Source organism: Sus scrofa, chromosome 12, assembly GCF_054392235.1.
Source record: "Sus scrofa isolate SSC_HxYL_T2T_F1_AM1 chromosome 12, Sscrofa_HxYL_maternal_Yorkshire_Landrace_v2.0, whole genome shotgun sequence".
Classification (NCBI taxonomy): domain Eukaryota; kingdom Metazoa; phylum Chordata; class Mammalia; order Artiodactyla; family Suidae; genus Sus; species Sus scrofa.
The window spans coordinates 63,227,570-63,255,504 of NC_139394.1; positions in this window are offsets into that span (position 1 = coordinate 63,227,570).

Sequence of the window (27,935 nt, forward strand, 5' to 3'; positions counted from 1 at the left end):
AAGTAAGAACCCGAAAAGACTTAGTGATCTGCCAAAGCTCAGAGCTGGTTAACTGCGCGGCTGGGCTTAGAATCGGAGCCCAGACTTCCAGTCCAGGGCTGCTGCTGCTGCCTCATACGAGTCCCGTCGTCTGAGAGGCAGGGACACTGCAGACATGCGGCCTCTTGAACTTTCCTATGACAAGGGCTTGGGGATTCCATTGCTCGGCTGGTGCCCTTTATTTCCATCAGGAAGCCCTCACGTTTACATCAGGGGACGACAGACACGCTATCGCAACCCCCCCCTACCCAACAGCACCACCAACCGCATGCTGTCTCTGAGGCGTCTTTCTCCTTAGTCAAAAAGAAAATGTTTTCTTGACTTGGCATGCTCACAAATACAAAAAAAAAAAAAAAGAAGAAGAAGAAATGATTAAATTTGCTTTTAAGTTACCAAATGCACCATGCAGGTCTGTAATTGACCATGAGAGTGTCGGGAAAATAGGATCCATCCTCTATAAATCAGGAAACCTTAAGCAGGCTCTCTAATCGTAAATGCCCGGCCTGGCAGTGTCCAAAAGGCTCATGTTTATAAATTGTTCCCTGATGTTTTAAGTAAGTGCACAAACACAAATCATACTAAGGACTTCAGAAAAGACTTAGCTGTGTGGCAATTTATTATAAGCAGTGTAATTTTCATCAGTCAGGCAGCCCGAGACTGTAATTACCTCTCCACCAAAAGAGTTACAATTGCTTTCATTACATTTTCCTAGTCAGAGGTTCGTCTGGATTGCCGCAGCAGAGACGCTGAATGGAAAATGCATTTATTTACTGTTAGTCCTCCTAATGGCTCCTTACTTGGTTTCTAAAGATGTTATCGAGTCACTTGCTTTCCCTACCCCTCCCACCCCCACCAGTGGCATCTATAAAAGACAAAAGAGCCACAACCTGAAGACTCTCAGCTCACGTACAGCACCCACAGCCTGCCCACATCTGCCAATACCCAGCTCTGGCTGAAGGGTCCCCATCAGCCTGGCTGAAGTTCAAGTGCCGAAGATAAATTAAAACCGCACGCCATTGAGCGCAACGACCAGCCTCCCGGTCACAACTGAAAAGAAACCACAGTTTGTTCCCTATAGTTAGAGCTTTACAGGAACATTTAAAGGCCTCAGAAGGTGATCCACAGCCTGTCTCCCCACGTGGGTGGGGTGTGAACAAGAGGGCACGGCTGCACCCTGGGCCTTGATGCAAGCAAGAGGGAGGGGACGCTTTCATCTCCCCACAGCCCTCATAACCCCTGATGCAGGAAGGATAAATCTGGAAACAGGGACCCCGCCAGGTGGGAGGGTGGGTGATGGGGAGACCTTATCTGACAGTGACAGACAGCTTTTACCCAAGCATTCTGTTTGCTTTTTTTTTCCGCTCTTTAGGGCCACACCTGCAGCATATGAAGGTTCCCAGAATAGGGGTCGAATCGGAACTGTACCTGCCAGCCTACACCACAGCCAGAGTAACGTGGGATCCGAGCCGCATCTGCAACCTACATCACAGGTCACTACAATACTGGATCCTTAACCCACTGAGCGAGGCCAGGGATCGAACCTGCGTCCTCATGGATGCTACTCAGATTCGTTAACCATTGAGCCCCAAGAACTCCCTGTTTGCTTACTGATTAGAGCAGGACTCAACTCTGGGCTGCGTCCACAGAAATCTTCCCACAGGTCTGCGGCCGGCCAGCAGTTCTGCCGCTCGGAAGCTGTGACCTTGAGCAAGACCCTTGACCTTCAAGAACCTCTGCTCCCTGAAGGTCCACTAAAGAGACAATGGCAGGAGTTCAGAGTGATGACTTCTCAAACGTAGGGCACATGGGAATGGAAAGGACCATGCGTCGGTCCCCAGAGAACTCCGTTCCCACCGTGCGGGCTCTTCTGGTCTCTTCTTGTTTAAACCCACGTCACCAGCCACAGAGGGGCAGCCCTGCCGAGGGACTCCGCACTAGCCATGCTGAGAAAGGCCATGCCCAAGAGCCCGGAATCACAGCCTGCTGACATGTTCGTTCTCAGAAAGAGGTGAGCAGGGTGATCCACACGGCGCTCTTGTTTTATCGATGAGAAAACTGGGTCCCGGAGATGCTTGGTCACGTATCAGCGACAGAAATGCTTCTGAGCCGGCCTCCCAGTCACCAGCCCAGGTTTGCCGGGGGAATTCCGTCTGGCCTGGATACACCTGACGAGTCGCTTGCTGGCCAGCAGCAAGGAGTGTCACTGGCCCGACTCTGCCCTGCCCTTCCCGGAGCATAGGCACCTTCCTGAAAGTGGATGTGATGTGGCTTAAACCAGGGGACCCAGTAAATGCTGCCAAATCTGAGCGCAATAACTTCCTTCTATAACCTTCCCTTAGAGCTGCTCTTAGGTCTGGGCACAGGAATAAAATCACGCCCTTTCCCTATGGATGAGCCCTGGGGATGTCAGCCAGGGCGCATGAGCCCATGCATGCCACGACCAGCCATGTGTGTCCACCTGGTGGCCAGCTGCTGGGAGCTTGGAGGGGACAGGCACAGCTTCATCCCACCCGCAAGGGAGCCTAGGTTGGTTGTGCCACAGCCAGTGAAAACAAATCCGAAGTGCTTCCAATGACCGCTGGGCATAAACTCCTACCTGCTGAGGCTGGTTCATGCGGGGTAAAAATCTCTGCCCTGTACCACTTGTCGAATGGAAGAGCCCTTGCTCTGGATGAGCCTGTCACTTCTACAGAAATCCTAAACCCTCCGTCTCCTCTCATTTGCTTGCCTTTCACAAATGGCCACAGCATTCTGTCCAACTGTGGAGCCACTTGGCAACTGGGCGGGGAGTTCTGCATAATCATTCGTGTCTTGCCTGTGACACGCCGTGATGACACGTGAGAGCCCACGAGGGGTCCTGATGCCCGGGAATGCTACCCGGCTGGCCTCGGAGCCAAGCGCCGTGACAACCGTTTCACAGAGAAGGACACTTGGGGAAGATTGCTACATCTGCCCTGGGCCCCGGTATAGACAAGGAGGAAAAGCAGAGAGCTCAGCTTTAGGCAGTGAGCCAGTGCCAGGAAAAAGAAACTGTGGACTTGTCTAAAAAGAACCTTCTCGAAAACCATCTCAGTTCAACTGATTTTTGAGCCTAGATTAGATGCAAAGGCCCAGTTTCACTAAAATTTCACTAGGAGAAAAAGAGTCCGCTTTGTCTTCAAGACAATTTATCGCTGCCTGTGAAGATAAAGATGGAACCGTTTCCCAAGAATGGAAAGGCGTGACTAACAGTAGACACGGGGTGACAGAGTGCACAGAGGTGTATTACCATCTCTCTGCTTCTCTATATACTTGAAATGCTTCATTTTTTTTTCTTTTTTCTTTCTTTTTTTTTATGGATACACTTGGGACATAGGGAAGTTCCTGAGCTAGGAGTCAAATCAGAGCTGCAGCTGCCAGCCTACACCACAGCCACAGCAATGCCAGATCTGAGCCACATCTGCAACCTGCACCACAGCTCGTGGCAAAGCTGGATCCTTAACCTGCTGAGCAAGGCCAGGGATCGAACCCGAGTTCTCACAGAGACAATGCAAAGCCACAATGCAAACTCCTGAGATGTTTCATATTAAAACGCCTTTCTTTTTTCAATAAAACATGTAAAGTTTCAATTTGGATGTATTATGAAAATATTTGAGCATACTGCTGAATTCCAGATTGTATAGGGGGAAAAAATGCACCCCCCCCCTCCGGAAATCCCAGATAGATGCAAACATCCCTAGAAAGGTGGCAAGATGAAAGGGCAGAGCGGGGCTGTTTGGGAAGAGCCCTGGCAAGGCAGCAAGTCCCCACGGAAGAGAGGTCCATGGGGTAGGTCAAGGTAGACAGGTTTCACACATCCTTCTAGAGCTTCCTAGAACCTGCCTGAGTAACAGAGATGCAAAATGGGTCACATGCCCCGGGGTGGCATACAGAAGATAGAGAAATGCCTGCTGGATGGGCTGGGGCAGCGCAGGGGGAAGAAAGGACATCTCAGCAAACGCTGTGTAAACGGGTAACATCAAGAGCATTAGTCCCCTGGAGTTCCCGTCGTGGCTCCGTGGTTAACGAATCCGACTAGGAACCATGAGGTTGCGGGTTTGATCCCTGGCCTCACTCAGTGGGTGTGAGCTGTGGTGTAGGTCACAGATGTGGCTCGGATCCCGTGTTGCTGTGGCTCTGGCGTAGGCTGGCGGCTACAGCTCCGATTCAACCCCTAGCCTGGGAACCTCCATATGCCGCGGGAGCGGCCCTAGAAAAGGCAAAAAGACAATCAATCAATCAATCAATCAATCAATAAATAGCGAGCATTAGTCCCCCAAACCTCAGGGCAACTCGTGTTTGCTGAAGTGACAACCATCGTAGTTCCAACACCCAGGCAGGAGCAAGGCACGTAAACCGCTGAGGAAAAGTCAAGCTGCATTTACCACACAATCGAAATGTGTCAACTAAGATCTGAACCCGCCAGGGAGCCTGCCCCAGAGCCACCGCCTCTTCCCATCTCTTTTTTTTTAAATCATTTGTCAGGTAGTGTTTTCTTTTTTGTCTTTGTTTTTTTTCATTGTTATTATTAAAGTACAGTTGATTGACAGTGTCGTACAGCACAGTGACCCAGTCACACACACATGGACCTTCTTCTTCTCTTGCCATCTTCCACCACGTTCTGCCCACTGTTAGCGCTACAGGACTCTCCAGCCGCTGTGGCACCTGTCCGTAAAGATTCTAACGCTGAATTAGTCCTTAATTCTCTCCTCATTTCTGCAGGTCCTCGTCCTCGCTCTGACTGCCGCCGGCACTCACGTCTCCTGCCTGTTAGACTTACCTCACCTCAGACAGTGAGAGCTCCCTGGGCTGGGATCACGTTGTTCGCTTTCATGTGCAAACACGGGCCCAGCTCAAGACCCATCCTCACGGGCCGTGCTCCCTAAGGCTCACGGAGTTCAGCCTCGTGGGGTCTAATATGCGCCACACCTGAGTTACCGTGACCCTTTCGGGATTTCCTCGGCCCACTTCCCGCACCTGTCTGACCTCTTCCTTCGACAGTCGGTGTCCAGGCGGATGCAGCCACAGAGCCGTGACACTCCCCAGGAGATGCAGTGACGGAAAGGAGCCGATACGATCCCTTCCCTAAAGCTACCCCTGGCCTCGGACCCCGTCCTCCTTGCCCGCTCTCATTCCAGAGCTAAGGAAGGCTCTACGGGGGCTTTTCCAGGGCCTGGATGGCAGGTGGGAGCGGCTAGGAGATACCAGCTTGGTTAATGAGACGGAAGGCTGGGCACTTGGGGAAAGGCTTTTGCTTTTCCCAACGACGGGGACTAATGCGGCTGCCAAACCTCTTCCTTTCCCGTCTTCCTGCCCTTCCTGCGGATTCTGAATGTGATTCCTGAAGTTGGGGTACATTTCCCAAACTAACTCCAAGCTTTCTCTAATCCAGCTCTCAATTACTTTTCCAGTTTTCTCTCTTACAATTTCCTTCCCTTTGAATCAAACTGATTTTCAAAACTTGTTTTATTCAGCCTATACCTCTCCATAAAAACACACCTTGCCATTTTAATACAGACTTTGAGACCCGGCCCCACCGAAGAAGCAGCAAAATCCTCTCTTCCATGGAGCATCTCCTGGCCCCTTTGACTGACCGCTTCAACAGGTATTTGTAGATTCCCTACAGTACTTCTTATGCTGTGCCTTTCTTTGCTATTACTTCATGTCCGTCTTGTCTCTCCAGCTGGATTATTAGTCCTTTCAGATGGGCCTCTTCTATTCTTTGGTGTCTCTCATAGCTCCCGATGCAATAATAAAACTAGTGCTGGGCGCGCAGTACGTCCTCATGGCAAGAGTGAATGCTGTTACGTTTAGAACGCTCTTGGGGACGGCTGCCTTGCTCCACAGTGAGAAGTTCAAAGGGATAAACCTATCCATCCTGGGTTGATGGAGAATGGAAATCAGGCAGACTAGGAGAGAGACGCAAGGTAGTTTGCATGATGTTACCAATACGGAGGTGGACTTGCCCAAGTAGGGGCTTTATGAGCCAAGCGTGGAGAGACTAGGCTAAGGTGACATGCGTTTCCAAGAGCCCGGGCCTCATAAAAGCAAAGGTTCCCTTCTCACTCCCCCCACATGCCCAGTGCGGGCAGAGGGGAGAGGAGCAGAGGGTTCTGCTCATCCGAATGGCTTGGGGACTGAGGCTGACAGATGCTCTGTCTTGCTAACTCACCCACAACCACCATGGCAGGAGGAAGAGAACGGGATCTATCTTACACCGGCCCTTGAAACGTCCTCCTGGATAGGACATCTGCACTCAGTTTCCACGACCAGAGAAAGTCACATGGCCACACCAAACTTGAAAGAAGGCAGGAGAGTACCGTTCAACCAAGTGTCCAGGTAGAGAGGAGAACCAGATTTCTTCTGACCACCACAGGTGCTGACCTCAGCTAAGAAAAGTGTATCAATCAGCGTTCTTGAGCTGAAGCCAACAAAAACTACTCCAGTTGACTTGAGCCAAAGATGAATCTACTGGAAAGGATGAGAAGCCCTCAAAATGGAAGGAAATCTACCTGGAAGAGAAGAGCCCCAGGGGGATCAGCCCTGAGCACAGAGATGAACAACCGGGTGGACAGGCTCTTCAGAGACCCTGCAAGAGCATCCGTCAGCTACAACTGCACCTGCCTGCCTGTCATGGGTTTACCTTTGAAACTGACAGACGAGAGCATCTAAGGGGCTGAGCTTGGACCAGGGGCGTGTAGGCACCTGGAACAACAGTCCCGCTAAGACCATGTGCAGTGGAAGGAAGGATCGGCCAGAGGAGACACAGGGCCTTGCTAGAAGAAGAAAGCTTCAAGGAGGACAAGGACCAGCTACCCGCGTCCCCTGCGCACAGTAACTGTGCAAGAATTCAACAGGCGGATGGCAGCAAGCACGGTGCACGGCTGAAAGGCTGCCTCCCTTGGCCAGGGACCTCCCAAGACCAGAGACACTCCTCTTGGTTCATGTCTCCCGAAAAGAAGAGTTCCTCCCACGCTCCTCCTCATGCGCAGATCCTGCCTAAGAGCATTGGCAACGGCATATCGCGGTGGCGGGAACACTCAGAAGCTGCGATGAACAGGCAAAAATTTAACCGAGCAAAGTCACATGGCTGCCCTCTCACACAGAGAGCAGCAATCCCACCGCTGATCTACTCCGGACTCCCCTGGTAGGAACTGACCCTAAATTCAGACGGCGCAGCCCTTCGAAGGACAAGGGACTGGGGCACTGGAGTGGGGCCAGCCTTCCCCTGCACCGCGGGGACCCCGGTCTCCAAGGAGCTTGAAAAGAGGAAGATGCTACGAAAGAAAAGCTCCCGAACCCTGTGGACCGCATCACTGCAGAAAGGTGAGCCCGCGGCCCTTAGCTTCGCCGTCTGCTGGCTGTCCGCCTGCGCCGCTGCACCGCGGCTTCAGGGGCAATAGGAAGCCACGGTTCCCAGGGTCCTACGCTGAGGTGTGCTCACCTCGCTAAGTACCAGAGACAGCCAATAAATCTACCCACTTGATTTGAATATGGAAAAATAACAACTGGGGGACCGATCAGCTGTCCCCAGCACCTCTTCCAAGATTTCCAAACTACAAAACCAGAAGTGGTAGCTTCAGGGCCGATAGCTCACGGCTCATTCAGCAGCAACGGGAATATTCTGGGATGCTGGCGACTAAACCGACAGCTCTCCACCTCCTACCTTGACCCCCAACATACTGTGTTCCAACAAGAGCTTAAATGAAAGAGCAGACACATCAGAGCTACTCCGCAGGCAACCAAATTTGGGGACCCTGAATATTGCCTCTCAGCCCCCTTGTTCTGCCCATAGGTAGCTTTTGCTGCATCTCACACCACCCAAAGCTAATGGCTTATGACAGTCGCCCTGTGTTCAGCGGACATTCTGGAAGTCAGCTAGCTGGGCTGGCCTCAGCTAGCCGGTTCTCCTGCAGACTGCGGCAGGGTCCTCCTGCCATCTGCAGTCTGCTGCCCACCGGTGGGCCAGCTCTCTCAAGGTGTGGCCGGCTGAGATGCCATCATCCTATAGACAAGCCTGGGCTTCTCGTGCTTTCTAAGAGCCTCGTGGAAGCAAACCTTAACACACAAAGGCTTTTCAAGACAGCGGTTGGTGTCACACCAGCCAAGACAGGTCACACGCCCAATTGATTCAAAGAGCAGAGCAATCGTCTCCACTACTTGATGGGAGGAACCGCAGTGGTACATTGCAGAGGTTTGGACACAGGAACAGACTGGCCACTTTCCAGTCTTCTGCAGAAGGCAACCTCTACTGGGGCTCCACGGACCCAAATCTGGAAACCACTGGGCTAAGCTCGTGCAAATTACCATCCTCCGTCTGGCTGGCTGACTTCCGTTGCACCTAAGGAGCATGAGAGGAGCCACTGTGCTGAAATCTCTTATTTTCTGCAGGCTGCGAGGTGAATAGGTTAGCAAAAGTGACGCTGTGGCCCAGCCAAGTAGACATTTATCTTTCCTCCCCAGCCTCGGCCATCTGCCCCAGCGCTGCTTGTTCCTTTAAAACGCAGCATTAGCAGAGACAGACCCCTGTGCCATGTGCAGACCCGGGAAAGACAGGCTGGCTCTCTGTGCAGCACATTCTGCTGATGGTGAAGCAGTTCAAAGTGGGATAAATTAAAGCTCTCTTTCGATTCAAAGAATTCATTTGTCTTTTGATCCACCTTCCACTCTGACAAATGCTCCGTTCCCTATCACATTCACACACACACCCCCTTCAGAAGCTAGTAAACGCATCCCTGCCAAGCAACGGATTTTCCCCATCCCGCTCTAGCGGAGTGATAAAAGGGTTTAATGTCCCGAGTTCGTTTTTCAGTAGCTGACTCAGATACGCCCGGCACCGCGAAGCGCCTAAGCCCTTTCTAGTTATTAAACCGTTATCCCCAATTCCTCTGGAGACTCAACCTAGCAGCAATGATTCCGAGGGCACTTTCCTATTAAATCTGCATTTTGCACAGGGAGATAAAGCAGGCCAGTTCGACCCTGTTTACCAGGATGGCAGAAGAGCCCCTGCAGGCTGCTGGTGCCGTCAGCACTTTTTCTTTCCCAGAAAGACGGTGCAGGATGGTCCAGACCCACCCCGCAAACTTTGCAGGCTTTTCTAAAACCCTTCCGGGTGGGGGTTCAGGGCCGCCCGGCGGTGCCGTGGGGCAGTTCTGCTGCAGGTATCCAAACGTTCCACCAACCAGGGAAGGACAGAAGCTTCCAGACACGTCTGTATAAACCCAGCACTCACTCTGGAGGCAAACAGACTTGTATGGTGTGAGATAGAAGAAGGTGTCTCCAAATTGTGAGCACATCTCCCGAGGCGGATTTAAGGAGGTGCATGGGTGTGCAGGAACAATACGTGGCAAGTGTTCATTTTTGCCCCTAAGAGGGAAAAAAAGGGAAGGTGTTCTACTTTCTAATGGACAGATGTCCTCCAGCAGCCTCGCTCCAGCCCCCCCCCGCCCGCAAGACCTCATGGGATACACGTGAGCACGCGCTTCTTCCACAACAGGACGAAATGTCCTCTCTCATCTATATTTTGAGCAGCTGTTCCTGTATCACAGTTGACGTGAGACCAGGAACTCAGGGACCACATGATTTACCTCAACCCAAACCAACTCTTACAAAACAGACCAGTGACCCAGCAGGATTCTTGCAAAGATACAGGACTGAAGATGATTCTGAGGATGCAGGCCTAGAGCAGCAGCAGCCAAGCAGCCTTTCTCCCACTGCCCCTAGACCTGTCAGCCACGCTGGGAGGGAAGAAACAAGAACACAGCTACTTAGATCCAACCAAAGTCTGAAATCTGAATGCACAGCCGCTCTTGCTACTGACAGCCCCTTTCCAAGTACCACGAGGTAGGAGTGAGTGATGGGTGGAAGATGACAGGATTAGAAAGATAGTCTACTGCATGTTTCCAATTTATCTCAACCTCTTGTGATTTCTATTTTGTGCACATCTTATAAGATAAATTAAAGATGCATATATTGGAATGCATGATAAGACATTTTTAACCATGGGATACATGATCAAAAATAATTTGGACCTAGTGCCTCAGCAGGTGAAGGATGCAGCACTGTCACTGCTGTGGCTCTGGTCACAACGGTGGTGTGGGTTCGCTTCCTGGCCAAGAACCCAGGTCGGTAACAATCCCTGTGTGATCACCTGCCCCCCACCTTTGAGTGGGGGGTGCGACCGGGACCTGCTTCTAATCAACAGAATAGAGCAGGGGAGTTCCCAGTTGTGGCGCAGTGGAAACAAATCCAACTAGGAACCATGAGGTTGCAGGTTTGACCCCTGGCCTCGCTTAGTGGGTTAAGGATCCGGCGTTGCCTCGAGCTGTGGTGTAGGTCACAGATTGAGGCCCTGGGCCCTATAATCACCAGGACACACATCCCTCGGTGAGCGTGGAAGTGGATCCCCCCCAGCGGAATCTCTGATGAGACCTCAGCCCCACCAGATACTCTGACTCCAGTCTTGCTGAGGGCCCCGCAGGGCTGGGCCTGGACTCCTGACCCCCAGAAACTGTGAGACAATAAATACGTGTTGTTTTCAGCCACAGTGTGTGGCAGTGTCTCTCCTCACTGACAGGTAACTGATACCGTGGTCTGGAGATCCGCAGCCCTATTTTAGGGGAGGTGAGGGGTTAAATAAATCGGCCACGGTCACACAGCGAGGAAGAGGCAAGATGAAAAGCCAGCCTTAACCACTCCGTGTCACTGTCACTCGCCCACCCGTCTTTGCTGTGTGACTCCCTCTCCTTGGGGTGGGGACCCCTATCATGAAGCCACAAGCCATTCAGGCACCAAACCCAAGGCCTTGCAGTGCCAGTGCCAAGGCGGAGGCACAAAGGCGAGAGCAGGCACAATGGCCCCGGCGTCTGGGAAGGAGCAGAGCTGGGTCGCCGACCAAAGGCTCCGGCTGTCGGCCCTCTGAATAAACTGCCAGTAACTCAAGCTTCCCCACAAAGAAAGGAGGAAAATAAGTCTGTGGTGTCGCGGAAAGAGTCTTGGCAAGAAAGTCTGCAGACTGGGGCTCTGAGCCCGGCTCTGCCAACTGGGAGGCCGTGGGAACGTGAAGAAGTCCCTTCCTCTCCTGGGTTCTGCTCTCTCCTCTAAACAGAGAGGTCTGCACAGGAGGGGTCTTCAAGTCCCCCCCCCCAAATTCCGTAGTTTTAAGGTGCCATCTTGGTTGGGACTTATTCAATGCCTTCCTCTCCTCCGCCCCAGAGCTCAAAGGGCCTAACTTTGAAACCCAGGTGACACATTTTTAATGGAGAATGAGCTGAAACCAAAAAAAGGAAGTCACAGACATGAGGACGGAGGGAGCAAATGGCCAGAAAGAAGGACTTCGCACCCAAGGCTGCCGAGATCCTGAGCCTCCGGCCCGGGCATTTTCCGCCCATGGCCATCTCGGCCACCTGGGCCCTGTGTCCGCACGTCTCCTGGTAGATCGAGTCCCAGCCCACATGACAGTTTCATTTTTCACTGAATGCATGCAGTGAATGCTAAACCGTAATCTCTTTTGCATGCTTCGGTTCCAAATTCACACCCGGAGGAGAGAGCCGGCTGTCAGGAGCAAGGGCGCGCTGTCCCCGCTTGGCGGCCCAGCCGGGCAGCCCTGCCATCCGAGGCTTTCTCTCTGCTTCACACTTTGTCAAAATGCATCACAAGCCACACAAAGAAATGGCCACTGGAAACTCCCCGATTTCCAATCCTCTTACTTTCCAATTGTTCTTCCTTTTCAAGGCTTGGCCATCCTCAGAAGGGGCCCCGGGCGGGCCGTCCTGGCTGCTTTCATTTTCAAGCAGGAAGCTCCACACCAGAGAGGCGGGGCCGCTGTCCTCACCGGCCCGGGCTCTGGGATCCACGGTGGCTCTGGGATCTACGCCCAGCCTGGGCGGACTCTGAGCTGCCGTTTTGCTGTTACTCGGGTGGCCAGTCCGATCCCGCCCCGTCAAGCTGGATCCGACCGAGGAGAGCATGCCCCAGAGCCCTCTGCGCGCTTCCACTGCTCGGCCCCCGGCGGGCACGGGAGGGGCACGTCCTCCAGCCACCCTGGCCCTCACACCCTCCTCAGCAAAGGGCCTTCGCACACACTGGCCCCGTCCCTGAACGCCCTCTGCCTAGATCTCTCCGTGGCCACCTCCCGCTTGTCCGACTGGGGGCGAGCCCAGCCATGTCAGCCCCCAAAGAACACAAGCGGTCCCGCCGGCACCGCTCATCCCCCGAGGGCCCCCGGCACTGGCGCCCACGCTGCCCGGCTGCAGGTGCTGGTGCAGCCCTGGGCCACACACACAACCTGGCCCGCAGCCTGGGGAGGGCTCAGTGCCCATGCAGTCCCTTGTTTGGCATCACACCTTTGCCAGCCCTGCCCATGCAGTCCCTTGTTTGGCATCACACCTTTGCCAGCTCCTTCCCTTCCCCACCCACCTCCCCGTTCCTTGCTGCTTCTCAGACTGTCTGGGGGAGAGCCTGCACCCCATCGTCTCCCCCGGCGGCCTTGTCTAGTTGCTCCTCAGCTCTCCTCTCCCAGCGTTTCTTCTGTGTATCCAACTGCTGGCTCATTTGTATCAACGTTTCTTCTGTGTATGGAACTGCTGGTTCATTTGTATCGACTGGCTCCTCTACCCAGAAAGCAGAGGCTCCACAAAGGGAGACAGTCCTGTGTGTGTCCCCACCGGGCGGAGCTGGCACTCCCAAACCTGTGTCCCCACTGACCAACACGCAATGAGAAAGGGATGACCTCACCCACAGCTGCCCATGATGCCGAGCTGCTTCTGTGGCTTTAATGGAATTTTCCACTTGCGGCTCAAGGTATGCTCTGCAAAGCCTCCCCACACATCTGACACCCTCACTAAAGGAATTTTAAGCCACTGGAGAGAGAGACTGTGCCTCAGGGCTCACACCCCAACCACCAAACACCCAGGGTCCACCGGCCGTGGGCACCCAGCTCAGCAGGTAAGACTTGAACTTAGAGGGCAGTTAGACAGATAGTGTGATCAAAACAGAATTGGTCCCTGCATTCTTGGGACACGTAACTGGATTTTACAAGACAATTCTGGACCCTTGTCCCAAACGTAGCATGTTTATTTCTGCCAGATTAGAGACACATTCCTCCCCAACAGCTGTCTTTGCCCTGCAGGATTTTCTCCATGGGTAGCTGGGTCTCACCTGGCCCATCCACCTGAGCAACCTGCATTCAGGGTCAGACGTTCTCGCCCGTTGGCTCAGCACGCGCCTCCTGTGTTTAGTGGTTACTCTACACAGCAGACACCCCTGGTGAATACACAGTGGCTGAGTGAAGGGACGGAGGAATGCACGAGCTTCACTTTTCCTGGGGGAGAACCACGAAAACCCACTGAAAGAACCTGACGGAGTAGAAACCTGAGCCCATGATGAAGCGGCGATGACAATGTCGGGCCCACTAAGAAAGTGTCAGAGGAGAGAGGACGGACAGATGACACGGAGGTAGAAACTTGGGATGGCTCCTGTGACCTCTGCACCTTCTGGGACCGTGGCTTCACCTTAAACAGAGGGGCTAATTTCAGGACAGCTCCACAGCCAGTCCCTTAGTGCCAGGGCTGGATGTGCTGCTGAAGGGGTCTCCGTCCCTTTTCTGACGCTGTGGGGGGACACCCAGGCTCCCCGTCAAAAGGCCAAGTGACGAAGGGGCGGCGAGTCGGGAGAGGGCCGGGACGAGGTGTCTGGCCAGGAGAGAGGGGGCTGCCGAAGCTGCCGCAAGGACTGAATGCGACAATGTAGCAGGGGCCGCTGTGGAAAGCGTATGTCTCCCACTTGGCGTTTTGATGATGATGAAATAGTGCTACTAAGTGTGTTCAGCGGATAAGTCGTGGCCCAGACGATGTCCCTTTGGGTGGGGAAAGAGAAAGGTAAAAAAATCGGGGTGGTGGGAGTTCCCGTCGTGGCGCAGTGGTTAACGAATCCGACTAGGAACCATGAGGTTGCGGGTTCGGTCCCTGCCCTTGCTCAGTGGGTTAACGATCCGGCGTTGCCGTGAGCTGTGGTGTAGGTTGCAGACGCGGCTCGGATCCCGCGTTGCTGTGGCTCTGGCGTAGGCTGGTGGCTACAGCTCCGATTCAACCCCTAGCCTGGGAACCTCCATATGCCACGGGAGCGGCCCAAGAAATAGCAAAAAAAGACCAAAAAAAAAAAAAAAACAAATCGGGGTGGTTAGAAAGACAGGGTGAACTCCTTTTAAAACCTAAGTCAGATCCTCCTTCAGTCCTGCTCCAATTTCCCCAGCGGCTCCCCCTCCCTCAGAGACAAACACCTCACTGCGGCGCACAAGCCGGATGTGACCTTCAGGCGGGGCTGTGACCACGTCAGCCCCACACGTGCCTCTCAGAGCATCCCTCGGGTAAAAGCGGCCAAGGCCTTATGGCCCTGACCACTGAAGAAGTGCAAGTGGAAACCACGATGAGACCCCACTCCACACCCATCCAGACCGCTATTGTCCAAGACATCGGAAACCAGCAAGTCCTGGCAAGGGTGTGGAGAACCGGGAACCCGCGTCCTGCTGGCGGGAACGTGAACCGGTGCGGCTGCCACAGAAAATGGCAGGGGGGGCTCCTCAAGACTTAGACTTTCCCTATGACGCAACACTTCTGCTTCTGGGTATACACCCGAAAGAGCCAAAAACAAGGACTGAAACGGGTAACGACATTCCCGTGTTCCCTGCAGAAATACCCACCCAACGGCTGAAAGCACGAACAAAATGTGCTAGGTACATTCCGTGGAAGAGGACTCAGCCTTTAAAAGGAAGGACATTCTCACACGGGCTGCGACCTGAACCTGGAAGACACTATGATTGGTGAATTAACCCGACACGAGAGGACCGATGCCGCTTGAGTCCACGTACAGGAGGCCCTTAGAGCGCTCACTCTCACAGAGACAGAGGAGGGTGGGGGCTGCCAGGGGCTGGGGAGAGGAGTGAGGAACACCGTTTAAGGGTACAGGGTCTCGGCTGGGGATGCTCAAGTGTTCCGGATACGAGAGCACCTGTGCTTCATGCTGCTGAACTGCACACCTGACAACGGCTAAAAGAGTCAATGTTATGATATACATTTATCTATATCTATACAGATACAGATATATGCTTCACCACAGTTGAACACAAACAAAAGGACAGAGGAGAATCGAGGACTCAGCCAGCCTTCTGGCTTTGGGGCAATGGAAGAGGGCGGTGTTCTCGATGGACCACAAGCCTCCGGACTGGCGCTGCCCGGAGGAGGTGCCGGGGCTGTGGCCACGTCAACCCGAGGGCCCAGTCCACTCCGACACCAGGTATCACGGACGCTGTCAGCAAACTGAGAGCGGGCTCGACTGAATGAACTCTGCTGACAGGCTGCTTGCCGCTGTTTAGACAAAGCTGATGCTGCTGGAAATAACGAGAGTGGCCTGGCGTGGAAGTGTCAGATCATGAATCACTAGCGTGAGAGTCTCCTCAGTCTGCAGCCAAAGACGCCACCCACAGGGTTAAAAGGCAGGAACTACCGATTAAAGCAGCAGAAGGGATGTGTCTCAGAGACAACAGGCTGCGGGAAAGAAGTCAGAGCACCTACACGGTGACCCCACGCAGACAAAGCTGCGGGACAGGTGCAACTAGTCCATGATGAAAAAAAACTGTCACCTCAAATTTGGGGCTGGAACATGGGGGTGTGACTACCTGGGAAGGGCACCTGGAAACGTTCAGAGATGAGGGAAAGGTTTTACATCTTGATCAGGGTTGGAGCTCTGGTTATATTTTTAAAATGCACAAACCGTACACTGGATCTATTCATTTCATGGGCTAGAAAATTGGCCTTTTAAAAAGAACGATACATGGAGATGGGAGTCCACTTAACGCTTGATATGCAGGCGGAATCCTGACGGCTACCACTTCCTTTGACATGAATTTAAAGTAGGATGAACCAAGGGAGTTCCCATCGTAGCTCAGTGGTAATGAACCTGACTAGTATCCCTGAGGACGTGGGTTCGATCCCTGGCCCCACTCAGTGGGCTAAGGATCCAGCATTGCCGTGAGCTGTGGTGTAGGCCAGCAGCTGCAGCTTTGATTGTACCGCTAGCCTGGGAATGTCCATATGCTGCAGGTGTGGCCCTGAAAAGACAAAAAATAAATAAATAAAAAATAAAAATAAGATGGACCGATATGTGTGAACAGATATGATGAGACAAAAAGAGCTGGCGACTGTGAAATCTAGGTGGCAGATGTTATGGGCATCTATCATTCTTTCAACCTTAATCTGTATTTTCAAACTTTTATAAAATGCTAATGGGGATAAAATAATAGTTTAAAAAATCTTTTAAACCACTCAACTCTTGGCACATTTTGGGATGAAAGAGAACACAGGAACAGCATGCCCATCAGATAGTACCTAGAATAGTGATTCTTAAACTGTTCCCCCAAAAAATGTTTCGGGGGCCTCCTTTCATTCTCCTTGAATATGTTTTATATTAGAATTCTGTGTAAGTTTTTTTTTTGTTTTTTTTTTTTTTTTTTTTTTAGGGCTGCACCCATGGCATATGGAAGTTCCCAGGCTAGGGGTGGAATTGGAGCTGCAGCTGCCAGCCTACACTGAAGCCATAGCAACACCAGATCCAAGCCACTTCTGCAACCTACATCACAGCTCATGGCAACGTCAGATCCTTAACCCACTGAGTGAGGCCAGGAATTGAACCCACACCGTGAGGGATACTAGTCGGGTTCTTAACCCCCTGAGCCACAATGGGAACTCCCTGTGTAAGATTTTTGTTTGCAAAAATGCTTCTGCCATTTAGCAATGTGGATGCCATGTCATCACTTGGGACCAGCTGCTCTTGGCTGGGCAAGGCTGCCCCTCACCTTGCTCTCCCGGAGCATCCTGGGTCTTCAGACCACAGGTCAGTAGCAGCCCCCTCCCCGTGGCTGCAGCAGTTTGTAATTCCCCCACTCAGCATGGCCCCCACCCCTGGTGACTTGCTCATCTCGCTGGACGTAGCAGCACAAGTAAGGACCCCAGGTCAACAGGTCTGCCCTCAAGTAGAGAAAGCTGTCCCCCCAGGTAGCATCTTGCCTGCCATTCTTCCTGAGTGCGAAACTGTTAGGAGCCCCGAGAGGCTGGCTTCTCCCGCCCGGGTACACTTCTCCTTAAGGGCAAGCACCCTCCTCCCATCTTTCCAGGCTGAGACACGGCTCTCTCGGTAAACAGACACTTCAGGGGTACTGTCACGTCTTGACCCCAGGAAGAGAAAGACTGCCACGACCATGCCAGCCTGGGGACATCTGGTCTCGATGAATAAACTGGCACTCTGGTATCCAAAAATAAAACTGAAAAAAGACTACCACGCTTAAAACCCATGACAGAGCCCAAGCAGGGTGCACACTGTCGGCTTACCCTGCTGTCTCTCACCTTCTCAGAAGGTCGGTGGTCAAGGGGCACCCCTTCTCCCCACACCAACCCACTCAAGTTGTTTTCGTATAAGAAGGTGCAAACGGAACATGAGCAGAAAGTGAGGCTGGAACAGATGTCTAATATCATTAGGGCTGGCTCTGAGAGGATCCAGATCTCAGCTTGCTGTATTAATGCTCTATTTATCTTTAAGCACAGATGGATATTTTTATTAGTATTACTTTGTTTATCTGGTTTCAAGAAAGGTTAGTCCGGGGGGCAGATGCCTGTGTTATGAGAGCACATTCCTGCAGAGAGGCGGAGGAGGGGGGGGAGCCTTTTCAGCGGAACTTTAATTAGAAAAGCCCAAGTTATAAATGTTGGCAGCTCTCGCCTGACCTAATGAGGCCAGTTGCAACAACAAACAGAAAGACAAATAGGACACTGGCAAGCCTGTGCCTCCTCACCTCTGCTCCTCACCGACCCAGAGAAAAACAACACACCGCCGGCTCGCCCCCACTTGTACAACAGACCGTGGCAGAGTCCGAGTTCTCGGAAGACAGCTGGCTATCACTGAGGACAACCAAGAGCAAGAGGCCTGTTACTAATGTCCTAGCCGGCAATGTGGGGCCCTTCCAGGAGCTTCTGGGGGAAGCAACTTCTCTTAGGGATTTCCTGGCTTTTCTTATGACAACCCAGCAAGATCAGGGTGGAAGGTGTGCCCAGTTTCTCTCCACAATCACTCCCTCTATGCTTGGGCTTCAGAGTTGATTTCTTGGGAGCCTCTCTTTTCGGAGACCTACCTGGGACTGGGGAGCCATGTGCCCAGGAAGCGTCTCAGTGCGGGGGACCAGGGGAGTTCATCTGCCTGACCGTCCTCCCAAGAAACAGGACAACGCGTTAGCTTTGCGCACCGAGAGCATCCCTCTGTGGTGCTCATCTTTCTGTGGACTTCTTTTTGGTCCCGTCCCCACTACACAGCCGCTTGGCAGGTCTCTAAAGAAAAGAGCGGATGTTTTGAAACCCCAAGGTCCGAGTTTGAGGTCCATCCTGCCTTGCACCCTGTGAGCAAGGACACCCCTCTCGGTCACAGTTTTCCTACCTGGCAGGTGGGAATCACTGGGCCTGTCCCACCCACCTTCACATTCTGAAGATGAGAGTCCATCGAGCTCCGACCAAGACGTCTCTCCTCCTCTCGAGCCCAGCGCTGCTCTCTTCCTGATGACTCGAGGCTCACGCACGCCTCTCAGACGCCTCTGTCCCCTCGCCTCAATCCCTGTCTGCTCTGTCATCCAGCCTCATCACTTTTTTTTTGTCTTTTTAGGACTGCACCCACAGCATGTGGAGGTTCCCAGGCCAGCAGTCTAATTGGAGCTGTAGATACCGGGCTACACCACAGCCACAGCAACATGGGATCTGAGCCACGTCTGCCACCTACACCATAGCTCATGGCAACGCTGGATCCTTCACCAACTGAGCGAGGCCAGGGATTGAACCCGAATCCTCAGGGATGCTAGTCAGGTTCGTTAACTACTGAGCCACGATGGGAACTCCGCCTTCCCTCTTTTCAACCTCAGACACACCTGCAGCTACTGCAGAAGCCTCCCCCTGGACCGCCCATCCCACCCCTCCTCCTATTCACCTGACGCACACTGAGCCAGGTGCATCTACTGGGCCCAGCGCCACGGCCCTCTGCACCACAGCTTTTAATGGCACCATCTAGTTTCACATCTCACTTTGGTATATTTTGCTGCATATGAAGTAAGACACAGGCAACTCAGCCGACAGTCAGGGATCTCCTGTTCTTAGTCTCACTTCCCATTCCTGCCATAATTTCCCCAAACATCCCCCAACAGCATGGCGGGGGCCAATCCAAACCTTTGCCATCACCCCTGAGTTTCTAGGAAGCACCCTGTGCCCCTTCTTCCTGGAATATTGTTCTGCTCACCTTCTCCAGGTGTTCGCATCCCTCAAGGACATTCCTGCTTCGACTCTGCAGGAAGGAGCTGTGCTCTCGGCCCCATTATCTGCGCCCCCTCAATGCACGCAGCTCCCCCCCGCCGCCACCGTTTGTTTATTTTCTACAGGTCTATTAGTGCAATGAAGTCCTTGAGGGCACTTCTGTGTCTGATCTGCTTTCTGGCCCCACCAGTCCCCTCCGAATCAGGATGTGCCACCGGGAGCCTGGGCAATGCCCACTTCGGTGAGGTGGCATGTCTGGGCATGTGGGGCCTCCCAGAGCCGTCTGGGAAGGAGCCCGTCCCCAGAGGTGAGGCGAACAGCATGGCCCCTTACAAGGCCTCAGTCACGACGCTGCACTTGGGTTTTGGGAAGAGCCTAATGTTGGCTTTCAGCTGTGTCTCCCCGCCCCAGAGCTGTTTACTAAAAAAATCGAGAAGGCACAGGAACACTCACGGCACAATTTTACCATCCCTGGGCAAACACTGGGAGTGGAGAAGAAGCATCTTCTCTAGACTCTGAAGGGCTCCCGGGGGGGGACACAGGCCTGATGCTTGGGGTGGCTCAAGGAGGCAGTTCATCAAAACCTCATGGGACCCGCAGAAAATAAAAAAAAAGACTGCAGGTGTTACCCGAGACCTCACTGTTTATTAGTGAACACATGCGAGGTACCTCTCGGGACCCCGCGGAAGTAATATGTGGGGGGCGGGGAACGGCAGAGCCTGGAGGTTCTGCAGGAGCAGGTGGGGATGGAGGCAGGGATAATATTTCAGGAATGGGGCTATGAGAGCGTCAGCCGTGTGTGCAAAAGAAATGTTTCAAAGCACATACAGGTTTGGGGCGCTGTGATTAATTAGTTCTGCGAGGTCTCTGGGTTCTATAAACACAGTCTCACAACCTTGAGTCTTGTCACTCTAGGATTAACCTGCCTCCTGGGGCCTCCGTCCCTTCTCACGTTCCATTTTCTATGTTCTTAAACCCTCCCACCCCCAGGTGTTACAACTATTTGCATCACCTCCTCTAAGCTTGCTACAAATAAATCTGTGGAGTCATAGGGGCCCATGTCACCACTCAGAAGCTTTTGTTTGTCATTTCGAGAACGGCAACTATCAGGAGTGGGCAAAGGATAAACCCATGATGTTCGTCCCTGGTGTCTGGGAGCTGGGGGAGAGGGTGGCAGGAGAGGGAGGGAACGGGGCAGACAGACCGGCCTGCCTTGCTGCTCCTCCTTGCTCAGGCCTGATGATTATTAACTGCGTGTGTGCACTGACACAATTTGCTAGTTTTCTGAGTAGGCGAATTGCGCTTAGTCATCTTGGCATTTTTAAATGTAAATGAAAAATCACCCGGTGCTCTGAGCCAGAAGCGAGAAAGATAAATAACACCAGGAAGCTGGTCGTTGCCCGTCTGTCATAAAATTTCATTAGTTGTGACAGCCTGTACAACACCAGCAATGAATGATGCTAACTGTACCTCCTCGCCTCAGCCACTCCCAGAAGTTACTGGCGCTGCAAGGGCCAGGGGGGGTGCCACCTGCCGGGGTGCTGGGATGAAGGGCACGCAAGCCTTCGCCAGCCAGGGATGGCCACCGTGCAGGGGGACGTGGTTCAGTCATGACACACCACCCCCGCCCTGCGCCCGGCAGTGGCCTCAGAGCCTCCCTGTCCACGTGGGACGGCGCTCTCCTGGGACTCACTCATCGAGCAAATATCTCCTGGTTCTTCCACACGCCAGGCACTGAGGGCTGCAAGGGTTAAGAATCTGTCCAATCAATACGGGGATGGCGCCAAGTGCCCGGAAAACGCAGCAAGGAGAGGGGAGGGAGCCCTGGCGAGGCTGGGTGAAGGGCAGCGGCGAGCTGTCACTCACGTCACTCAGGTCCTGGAAATCGGGGATGGCCTGGGAGGCCTGAGTCTCTTGGGGTAACTGACATAAAGATAAAGGCGTCCTGCCTTCTCTCCTCTTCCCACTCAGAACAAACCAGAGTGATAGCCGTCAAGTGGGTCAGGACAAGGGGGGGCATCTGTGCGGAAACCGGAGGGAAACGGTAGCCTGAGGTCGGAGCTGGTGAGGAGGACGTCCTCACAAGGGGACGCCCAGCCCTGTGGGGAGGGGGAGTTACCCGTGGGGCACTGAGCAAACAAGTAATACATGAAGGAAGTGGGGGCCTGGCCTCACTGTCAGAGAAGGGAGGACATACGGGGAAAGGGAGGAAAGCCCTAAAACCAACCCTGTGCTGCTGGATGGGAACCGGGGGATCAGAGGGAATGTGTGGTTTTCAACTGTAGAAACCAGTGCGCAGAAATCAGTACAGACGAACATACACAGTCCATTGCTGTGCCACTGAGAGAGCTTGGGGAGCAAATCTTGGGCAGAAGAACAGGTAATATAGAAAAATGCACCTTCCTGCTCATGGGGTGGCTGGTAACATAAAAGCCTATAGATGTCTGTGGTATCTTTGCCACCATAAAGGGAGAGGCCGCCTGGGACTGAAGCAGACACCGAAGGAGGAAAGCACAGAGACAGAATCCCAAAAGCATCCTTCGAACCCCTGGATCCAGCCATGCCTGAAGCTAAGTGAACACATTTCTTCCTCCCTCCCTTTTTTATTTAAACCAGGACTATTCAAACTGCTGTCACTTGCAAGGAAAGAGTTCTGATTATTAATTCTCTCAAATTCCTGATGATTGGTCTTTGTTAAATCACAACCTCAAATATTTTGAGCACCCTAGTTTTTTTAAAGACATCTGCATTCTGCTGTGGTCATTCACTTAGCAAATATTTACTTAGTGTCTACTACATGCCAAGTGCCAATCTAGGTTCTTGCGTGCCATCAGTGAGTGAAAGCTGACAAGAGTCTCTAGCCTGTGAAAGTGGAGAGATACAGTAAACACCACCCAATAACTAGATAAAGAGAAGAGTGTAAATGCTGGCAGGGGGGTGGTTGGAAAAGAAAAGGTAGACCACAGTAAGGGGTGACCGACATTCCAATGCAGGAAGTGGGACTTGCCATTTTAAATACAGTGGTCAGGGGAGGATGTCACAGTGACATCTCAGCAAAGCCCAGAGGAGGAGGGGACTGCCAGGGCAAAGGCCCAGAGGCAGAAGCAGGTCTGGGGTGTTCCAGGTACCGACGGAAGTTACTGGGGCTAGAGCGGGGGGCAGGCAGCCAGAGGGTCCTAACGGGAGACGCTGGGGCAAATCGGGTCGGACCGTGAAGGCACCTGAAACCCTCAGCTTTGACTCTGCCAGGAGTCACCGTCACATCTTTTAAGCAGGAAATGGCAGGGTCTCAAGTGTTAAAAGGCTCACTTTGGCTGTTTTGTTGAGAATGGACAGGACTGGGGGGGGGGGGCACCCAGGTGGGAGATGTTGGGGGCTCAGGCCAGAGCCCATCCCGGGAGGAGTGAGCAAGGACCTGAGGGCTTCGTGCCAGAGCAAGTCCCATCACGAGGGAAGGAGAAAAGGTGAATCCTGCCTTCCTGTTACCATGAAAAGAATTTCCATCTTTTTTTATCAGACACCCGCCAAGGGTCCCGGGGTCCCCCGGAGGGGCCAGGCCACACTCTGCGCACCACCGGTGTAGAGAGAGGCTCCCGGGGACGGACACAGCGGGAACAGCCGCGGGAGAGGCCTGTGGGAAGGAGAGCAGGAGGGCCGCTCCTAGAAGGTGAGTAGCAGGTATGTCGCCGCGAAGCCCACGAACAACTCCCGGAAATAAAAATAGAATGTGGGTAACCATAGACTCTAACCTGTTTCTTTTCCTCGGGGCTTTTTCTCCCGCTCACAGGGGCTGCGTGCAGAGGCCTCGCGCAGGCCTTTCAGGGCCGAGCTCTTGTGGCAAACGGCGGCGCCGCCACCTCGACGGGCGGGTCGTGTGCAGAAGCGCCCGAGAACCCGGCCACACCTGCACCTGGCGGCAGGGCGCCGAGTGCAGAGATGCTGCACCTGGCACGGTGCTGGGCCGCGTGAGCCGTGCTGCGCCTGCGCCTGCCGGCGGAAACCCCGCCCCCCGAGACCCCGCCCGCCCCCGAACCCCCTCCCCCGGGGCAGACTGACCCACCAAGGAGCCCGGCCCATGGCATGCCAGAAGGCTTGCCATGGCTTTCAAAGCTTTCAGAGTTCCAGTTCTGGCTCAGCGGTAGCAAACCCGACTAGTACCCATGAGGTTGCGGGTTAGATCCCTGGCCTTGCTCAGTGGGTTAAGGATCTGGCCTTGTCCTGAACCGTGTTGTGGGCTGCAGATGCCTCCTGGATCCTGAGTTGCTGAGGCTGCGGCGTGGGCCGGTAGCTGCAGCTCTGATTCAGTCCCTAACCTGGGTACATCCATATGCCACGGGGAGGAGCGGGGGCAGCCGAAAAATAAAAATAAAACATTTTAAGAAATTAAGAGCTAGACAGAAAAAAGATCAAAATTAGTTACCTATAGTTGATGGAATTACAGATGATTTTTAGATTGCCATCCTTTTGCTTTTTTTCCCTTATTTTCTACAATTAATATGAATACTCTAGTAACAAGAAGACAACAGAGCTATAAGGTTGCCCTCTGCCCATACAATGCACGGAGCCTGCGAGGAGCAGTAGAAAGTGGCATCTATCACTCTTTATGACTTAATTACATGCACCTCTATTTTTTCCTACCTATATCTTTCTCCTTTTCTTTTTCTTCCTCAAAGAGATGTTGTAGAAGCAAAAATGGAGCTACAGATGGCTAGATTAAGCTAGATTCTTTGATTAATGTACTTGGAATACTTTATTCAGATCAGCTTCATGTCTAAAACAATGGAAGAGAAGAGGATATGAAAATAGATGAGATTGGACAGCGAAATAATGAAACTTGAATTGTTTTTTCAGTACCAAAACATATCCGGAACTCCTCTCGAGTTCTTCGGAGTTGAAGTCACATTTCTTAAGGAGCTTCAGGAACATAAATCTTCCCGCTTTGAGGCTGAATTTCATTTTTGGAAACAACTAAAAATTATCCAGAGCCAATTCTGATGAATAAGGTGGTTGATGGAGCAGGAAACTATTTTTTGGGTTAAAAATGAGGTGCAATTGTAGAGCGATGAGATAGAAAATATAAACTAGCTCAGAGGTAATTCCAAAGTGGAATTCTTTAAGCCTTTTGAGGCTCTTCGGTGGGGCAAAAACGTAGAGCCCTTCGAGTGAGTATTGTGAGAGAAGAGCCATTTATCATCATTTCCTGCCCGTTTCTCTCACCAAACGGGGATATAACAGCCTCAGCCCCATACGTCTTAAGCCCACCTCCAATCTCTCCCCAGGGGACCCTCTCACTTGGCACCTCCCTGCGCCCTCTTCCCCTCTAGAAAGTGGTTTGAAATTCTGTCCTCTCCTCACAGAACTGAGTTCCATCATTCATGATGGTCAACTCTCCACACATCATTAAAATTAAAATTGGGGCATCCTGATGTCTCTGGACAGGATCACCAGCCAATGATTCCAGCAGCTTCCATCCTCTGAATCCCTGTCTCAGCAACGAAGGAGCCATCATGCCTTGTTCACTAAAACCAGCCCAGGGGTGGCAGCCGTCTCTGGGCTGGGCTCCCCCTCTTCCTAGGATGCGTGTGGGCTCCTGGGGTCATTTTCTACCTGCAATTTTCTCTCTGTGCAGCTGGAACCTGGGGGCCAGAGAAACTGGCCCAGTTCATGCCAGATAGTGCCTCTTCGAAGCTTCGGACTTGCAGTGGTTTCTTCCGCATCGCAAACCCAGGCCACCACCCTCTCAGGGTCCCCTTTCCAATAGGACGCCCTGGGGCGGCGGGGGGCCAGGCCCTGGGCCCGTCTTCTGGACTCTTTGGGTGAGGAGTAAACCAGCCTGGGGGAGCGCAGCTGAGCTGAGCAGGGTCAGAGCCCAAATGGGGCCCCGAGGCTCCATCTCCTCCATGCAGAGCAGAACGTCAGGACAGGGCAGGTTGGCACAAAGTAAATAAACCCCAGCCTAAAAATTCCATCAAGTTTTGACAAATTTCTGTTTCAAGAAAGGAAAAGGAACGAGTGGGGCGTGCAGGGTTGGGAGGCTGCACTGGCCGTGCGTCTCCTTCACCAGCCTCAGTGTGATCGGGTGGTGGAACTTGGTTCTGGTTTCAGCAGACAGGATTCATTTCAAAGGCTCCCTTTTTTTTGGTCAAACTGAGTTTATAAACACAGCTATTTGCTAATAAATGTGACCTTTAAATCACACCCCTCTAAACACAGACTTACTCTTTGTGCGGGAAGAGGGGCAGGCAGGGCCACACAAAGGCCTGGACGGAGCCAGACACAGCCTCTCCTCAGCCCTCGGACCTGAAGCCAACCTCCCTCGGCCTATTCCTGCCCACGACCTCACCAGCCCTTCCATTTAGTCAACAGATTTCTTGCTGACCTCCTGAGGGCCCGCTACACGCGAGGTGCTGGGGGAACCCAGCCGCGCTCGAGAGCTGAAGAGAAGACAGCTGTTTTCCTCGGTGGCACATGCGGCCAGAAGACACCCACAGAAACAGCACCGACTGTGGCAGCAGCTGAGAAGCCCAGTATGAAAGGTGTCTGGGGAGTTCCCCTTGTGGCTCAGTGGAAACAGACCTGACTAGCATCCATGAGGACACGGGTTCGATCCCTGGCCTCATTCAGTGGGTAAACTGGTGTTGCCATGAGCTGTGGTGTAGTCGCAGATGTGGCTTGGATCCCGAGTTGCTGTGGCTGTGGTGTAGGCTGGCGGCTACTCCACCTCGACCCCTAGCCTGGGAACCTCCATATGCCCCAGGTGTGGCCCTAAAAAGCAAAAAATAAAAAAATTAAAAATAAAAATAAAAGGTGTCTGGATAAAGCCAGGCTTTGAAGGGGGAAAGAGCCACCTTACTCGTGATGAGATGGGCAGGAGGGCTCTGAAAATGCTGACTTGAGTTGGTCCTGGAAGGATGCTTATTATTTTGGAAAGTAGAGAAAACTCAAAGTTCAGTCCAAGAAGTGCAAGCAACATGAGTGCAGCTAAGGGGAGAGAGGAGTGAACTAATATTTATTAAGCTCCTAGTGTATACAAGGCATTCTGCGACCTCTACTGGGGGCAAAAAAATAGAGCAGTTTTAATTAGAGCAGATCATTCAATTATTTAGAAAAGGAACGTCTGAAACCTCCAATAGCTCTGATATCAGCTGCATAAAGCAGGAAGTGGTGAGATAATCGATTAAAACCCCAAACACCATTTAAAAGACTGTCTGCTCATTCAAAGGCATTATCTGTAGTCTGTGACCCCAAATTGAGACGCTGGACAGGTGCTCAGAAGTATCTCGAATGCCCACGTTGGGAATTTATAGTTGGGTTTGAAGACACTGGGAGTTATTAAGTGTTTGAGGGTGAGCCTAACTCTAAGCAATGTTCGGAAAATCAACAGAGCAGCAAGCAGACAGGCAGATGTACCGAAATGAAGGAACACGGGAGGGAGGGAACCACGGGAACGTGGGGCAAGTGCTTCTGCGTTGCGTCGGCAGCCAGGTTGCAGCCTCTTCAGTTTACTTTCGATGCCGCTGAAAATTCTGTGTTGACATGCCCGTTCCCTTTCACGTGCACTCTGATTCTGTCAGCAGTCTCATTTCAGTCTGCCTTACTTTCCATTCCTCTTTCTGTCCTAAAATTGCCTTCCCATCTCATGAAGACAGCGGGCTGCTCTCCCTTCTTTCCATCTACAGACTAAAGAAGAGCCCTCTCAGGAAGGTAACTTCTCTCCAGGGGGAGCGCCCGGCCTATAAAGTGACCCCTTTCATCGTTGGCACCTGAAAGCCATTTGCCAAGGGCATCCCCATTTTACAGATGAGAAAACACAAGCAAGTAGAGGTCATATATGCTCCTCCAAGGTCACATCCCTCTAAGCTGGGTTTCCACCTCAGGAGACTCCAGTATCCTTATTACAAGTCTTATCACTACTGCTCAGCAGGTTCAAAGATGTTCTTATTTATGCAGTTACCCTCTTTTTGTTTGTCACCTCTTTTCATTGGCCTCGCTTGGCATTTACCAATCCTTAGCAGCTTAGGAGTCAAATCATCCAAAAATTCTGTCAGTGTTTCTAGAGCTCAGTGATGCCAAGTATCCTCTGTCTCTGGTTGGGAGCATGCAACTTATTTCCACAGTTCTGTGCGCTGAAAACATTTGGGTTTGGTGTCCTTTTCTCTGGACCTTTGTTTCTAGGTGTCTGGGTTAGTACACCTAGCGTTATGAGGACCAGAAAATCATTCATTAAGACACAAATAACAGATGGATTGGATCATAAAAAAGTGAGTGAGAGGAAATTGGCTTGAATTTCAGTCCCTGTGTGTCCAAAGTACAATAGCGCGCACACACGCACACACACACACACACCCCCCAAGCTCTGCCTGCAGTTACTCTGCCACTGCCTTGATGACACACCATCTGTTTCCTTACCCCTGGCTGTGCGCTGAGCACTCTTGGGTCCTTACGTATAGGATTGATTTCACTATCGTGGAAGTTGTTTTAAGTTTCTAGGGGTTCCTGGGAATTTTACGAGTTCTAGGTATTTGGCATTTATTCTTCTCC